Source organism: Aythya ferina, assembly GCF_964211825.1.
Source record: "Aythya ferina genome assembly, chromosome: W".
NCBI classification, from domain to species: Eukaryota; Metazoa; Chordata; class Aves; order Anseriformes; family Anatidae; genus Aythya; species Aythya ferina.
In genome coordinates, this window is record NC_140313.1 from 13,722,231 (window position 1) to 13,727,831 (window position 5,601).

Below are 5,601 nucleotides of genomic sequence, written 5' to 3' on the forward strand. Positions count from 1 at the left end.
AATCCAAAGGTGACACCAACCTGTCATTCCTAAAAAGGTTCGTAGCTCCTTTACCATTTGAGGTTCTGGAGTCCGGCAAATGACTTCCTTACGTTCAGTTCCTAGTTCTCGTTGTCCTCCCGAAATTCCAAATCCCAAGTAGGTCACGTGTTGTTGATCCAGCTGGACTTTTTGTTGAGAGACTCGATATCCATTTAAACCCAGAAAATTAAGGAGACTTATAGTCCATTGAATACAACTCCCTTTAGTCTCGGTAGCTATTAAGAGATCATCTACGTATTGTAACAAAGCCCCTTCAGTGTCCGGAGGTATCCAAGTTTCAAGTTCCTTTGCTAATTGGTTTCCAAAAATAGTGGGGCTATTCTTGAATCCTTGAGGTAGCACTGTCCATTGTTAGCTGTGTCTTTCTGCCTGAGTCAGGGTTTTCCCATTCAAAGGCAAATAGATTTTGGCTTTCAGTGGCTAAAGGTAGGAAGAAGAAGGCATCTTTTAAATCCAGTACGGTAAACCAGACTTGACTATTCTTTAATTTAGTCAGCAAAGTATAAGGCTTTGCCACTACTGGATGTATATCCTTGGTGATTTTATTTATGGCCCTCAAATCCTGAACTAGTCTATAGCTTTTTCCATCTGCCTTTTTAATTGGCAATATGGGTGTATTGTATTCTGATTCGCATTCAACCAATAATCCATACTGCATAAATCTATCAATTATCTCTTTAATTCCTTTCCTATCTTCTATCCTCAAAGGATATTGCTTAACGGGTTTCTCTCCTGGCTTTAATTTAATAACAATTAAGGTCACATTTTTAGCTCTTCCAGGGACTTCGGTGGCCCAAACTCCTCCTGGATATACTTGATCTGTGATCTCTAAAGGTATTTCACTTTTAGGGTCAGTTTGTATTAGTGCCAAGCTTAACACATTTATTAGTTGTTCTTCTCCTATCCTTAATTCCATTTTCCCTTTTTTAAAGACAATTTCTGCTCCTAATTGCTCTAATATATCTCTACCTAAGAGTATCCATAAGGAGTTAGGCATATATAAAATCTGCGTATGCCCCATTGTTTCCCTTACTTGTACTTCAAAGATTCACAAAAATAAGCCTTCTTGGTTGCACCTTTTACCCTAACATAATCATTCCGTAAAGGCATTAATGCTTGATTTAGAACTGAATACGTTGCCCCCATATCAATAAGAAATTTCACTTCCGTTCCTCCCCTAGCTTCATTATAACCAGTGGAGGATCCACTAGGGTAGATTCCCCACATCCCCGTTATTCCTGTTGAAATCAGGGGCCGATTACCCTAGGAAAAGACTGGTCAATTTGTCCTCTGAAGCCAGGTCCAAATTTTTTGTTTGTTTGTTTGTTTGTTTGTTTTTCCATTACATTTCAGAGTTGGTCCAAAAATTCCATAGGGGTTTCTTTTGGACCTTGTTGGAAGCATATTCTCAATTCCCAATTCATCCAGATTTTAGTATTTACTTAGCCGTTCATAAGTTTCAGGATGATTAGGGTCTTAGTGGGGGTCGGTCAGGGGAATGCAATTGTCCACAGTTCCCTGAGCGATCCCATCAGCAATCTGAGCTCGCACATGAACTCAGGTTGTTTTAAGGGTTAACTGTTTTTCTGTTTCAGTGAGAACTCTCTCGGACCCATCATGATCCCTTTGCCCCAGAGGGCTAACACCCCTGATTTTGAGATCTCAGCCTCGGGCTGAGGCAGAACTATTAACATTCCTACATCCTCTTTCCCTGCTCATTCAACTTCAAACACCTTTAACACTTTCAATAACCTTTTAACACTTCCTTTATCTTTTTCCAGCCTGTACTTTTCTAATGCCAACATCAAAGGCTCAGTCAGGGGCCAACTTAGTTCTGTACCTTTTCCCACCAAGATTCTGAAACAACATCAGTATACAACATTTCATCCTGTTCTCCTTCTCAAAAACAACATTAACTGAAGCAAAATATTAGAGTTTAAAGTTCCATTTAGGGGCCACTTTTCTCCACATTCCAGCTTATAAAGTGGCCACCATTGATTACAATATTTTATCAATGTTTTCCTGTTCACACTTCCACCGGCAGATCCTCCAATATCTTTCCAGTGACTCAAAACACATCCTAACGCACTTTTCTTTAAAATTTCACTGCTTGTTTGCCCCCCCATTTTCCAGTTCACACTTTCAGAATACACGTATCACTTACAAAAATGTAGGCACGCAGGTATCTTTCAATAGCGATGTCACAAAACTATTACTGTTACCAGGAATATTGCCAAAATCACAATAACAACAATCAGAGTCAAATTCCACATGCGATAAGTCAGAAAACCAAAATGTGTAACACTGTAATCTTTCTTATAACAACGCCACGAACCTACTATTATCACCAAGAAAATAGCCAAAATCGCAGTAACAATAACCAGAGTTAAATACCACACTCCATGAGTCAGAAAACCAAAATAGGCAACACAATTCCAGATGGACCTTAAAGCGAGCTCCTTCCTTAAGGTCCCCAAACATATACTTATGGTGCTAACCACAAAGTATATACCAAATACTGCCTCTCAGAAGATCACCTTCAGACAGTTCCAGATGACCGGTCTACCAGAAAACCAAACCAGAATAAAGAATATACTCACTTACAATGATGGGGTCCTTGTCTGCCTCTGCAGTGATCCGGTGAGTTGAGGAGTCCCTCCGGGAAATCCCGGGGGTACCATAGGGAGTCCTGTTCCCAGCGGGTCCTGCGGTCCAGCAGAGAGGTTGTCCCATCTGAGTCGCCAAATTGATTCAAAGATCGAAGCTGAAATTCCTTTAAGTGGTACATTCTTTATTGCAGCGCTGGATGCACGGGGGATCTCTCCACCTATCGTGCATACCCAAAGTGGAAAGCAATCTTGAATTTATACAATCAATCTATCAATATTCTACAAGCGCCTATACATATTCATTACCTATCCCCGCCTTCCCTCGCTTCTCATGCTAATTAGCTCTTTGGCACCTTGTGCCTGCGTAAAGCCTCCCAAGAATTGTGGGCAGGGGTCTTCGGGACGTGGGCAGTGGTCTTTGGGAGGAAGACCCCGAGTCTTCCTCACAGTGTACTTTTCACCTTTGGTCAGGATTCTGCTGAGTTGGCACGTTTCTTAATTGCAAGAGCTGGCTTTTGCTAATTCTTTCGTTTGTTGTATCTTTGTCATGAATTCCAATGTCCAGTTTCGAGATTTATAGTCCTTGCATTTGTTTCTCTGTCCGTCTGCCGCTTCCTTATCATGAGTTCCAGTGTCTTGTTTCGAGAAATACAGTCCTTGTCTGGGGATTGTCCTTGCCTCCCCAATGTCTGTTATCCTTGCCTCCCCAACGTCTCCTTAATCACCCTAACCCCCGCAGATCTAATCCTAAACCTAATCCTAACCATACCACTAACCCTAACCTAACCCTAAACCCGAACCCTAACCATGACCCAAACCCTAACGCTAACCCTAACAGCAGATCTAACCCTAATGAGCAGATCTAACCTAACCCTAACCCGTCGCTGGCTTTCAGCGGCGAATCCCTAAACCTAAACCTAAACTTAATGGCGGCCCTAAACCTAACCCTAACCCTAACCCTCACCTCACTCTAACCCCTATCCCTAACACAAACCTTAACCCTAACACAAACCTTAACCTTAACCCTCTAACCCTAACCCCTAAACCCTTAACCCTAACCCCAACCCCTAACCCTAATGACCCTAACCCGACCCTGACCCAAAAAACCCTAACACTAACCCAAAAAACCCTAACCCCCCTAACCCTAACCTGTTGTAGGCTTTCAGCGGGCGAATCCGTATCCATAACCCTAACCCTAATGGCAGCACACACCCTCACCCTAGCCTTACACCCTCACCCTAGCCTTGCACCCTCACCCTCACCATAGCCCAACCCTAAAGCCCTAACCCGAAAAACCCTTACAACCCTAACCCTACACCCTAACCCTAGTTCCCGAGAACTACAACTCCCAGCAATCCCCGGAATCCCAAAATGGCCAAATGGAAAGTGACTTCCCGAGAACTACACGTCCCAGGATGCTCTGGACACTCAACATGGCCTCCCGGAAGTCCAGTGCCTGAGAATTACATTTCCCGGCATGCTGTGGGCACCCAACATGGCCTCCCGGAAGTCCAGTGCCCGAGAACTACATCTCCCGTAATGCTCTGGGCACCCAACATGGCCTCCCGGATGTCCAGTGCCGGAGAACTTCATTTCCCGGCATGATCTGGGCACTTAACATGGCCTACCGGAAGTCCGGTGCCCAAGAACTACATCTCCCGGCATGCTCTGGGAACACAACATGGCCTCCCAGAAGCCCAGTGCCAGAGAACTACACCTCCCAGCATTCCCCGGACAGCCGACATGGCCACCCGCAGGCCGAGTGTTCGAGAACTACATTTCCCAGCACTCACTGTAACCCTTACAGCCCTAACCCTAACAACCCTCGAAACCCTTACAGGCCTGACCCAAACTATTTACCACACTAAACCCCTGAAGACCTATGCCTAAAACCCCTAACCCCCAAAATGAAGGCCCTCAAAACCCTAACCCAAAAAATTAAGATGCTGAAAACCCTAAACCAAAAAAATAAGACCCTCGAATCCATAACCCTGGAGAACCTAACCTGAAAAAAAAAAAAAAAAAAAAAAAAAAAAAAAAGACCTTAAAACCCTAACCCCAAATATCTGACCAAAAACAAAACCCTAACCCCCAAATACTTAAAACCCGAACCCTTACAACCCTAACCCTAAAAACCTTAAAATCCTAACCCTAAACCCTGAAAACCCTAACCCTGAAACCAAATCTTAGTGCCCTAGCCCTGAAAACTTAAAACCATAACACCCTGTTAGAAACACTCTGTAGCTAATAACATAGGCTCAGGTGAGGATCTCAGTAAAGTAGCATTTTTATTCGTGATTGCAATGGTGGGCGTCCCACAAGCAGGAAGGCGCCTACTAATTCCATACACAGTTTATATACTTTTTTGTTCCTCTCAAGGACCGGGACCCTCCCCTGTTTCCCTACTGACTGGGTAATCCAGGTTCACAATCTATCCAGTGCTTCACAGACAAGACATAGCTGCTGGCCTGTTACAAATCACATTTCTTCTGAGGTTTTTACTCTTTGAGCTGGTAATGTTTCTTACACCGTGATTTCCACCTAATTCCTGTAAGGATTCTGGTTGTCTGCATTTTACAAGGTTGTCTGTTAAGCTCTCTTATCACTGCAGGCATATCTCAATACCACCTTCCTTCCCTCTAAACGATGTAACTGCGCAAAAACAACATTTTTATTCCCACAACTTTGATCCCCTTACCCTAAAATCCTCTTTCCCCCTTAAACCTAACAACTCTAACCACAACCCTAACCCTTAACATCAACCCCCTAATGCTAATGACACTGACCTTAATCCAAACCCCAAACTCCCCTAACCCCAGACAACCAACAAAGAAACAAACACACAGACACAAAGATGGAATCTACAAAAAAGGCAAAACCCTGGATACAGGCCCCAAATCACAAACACGCGACCAAAACACTACAGAAAAGCCCCAGACGCAGGCCCCAA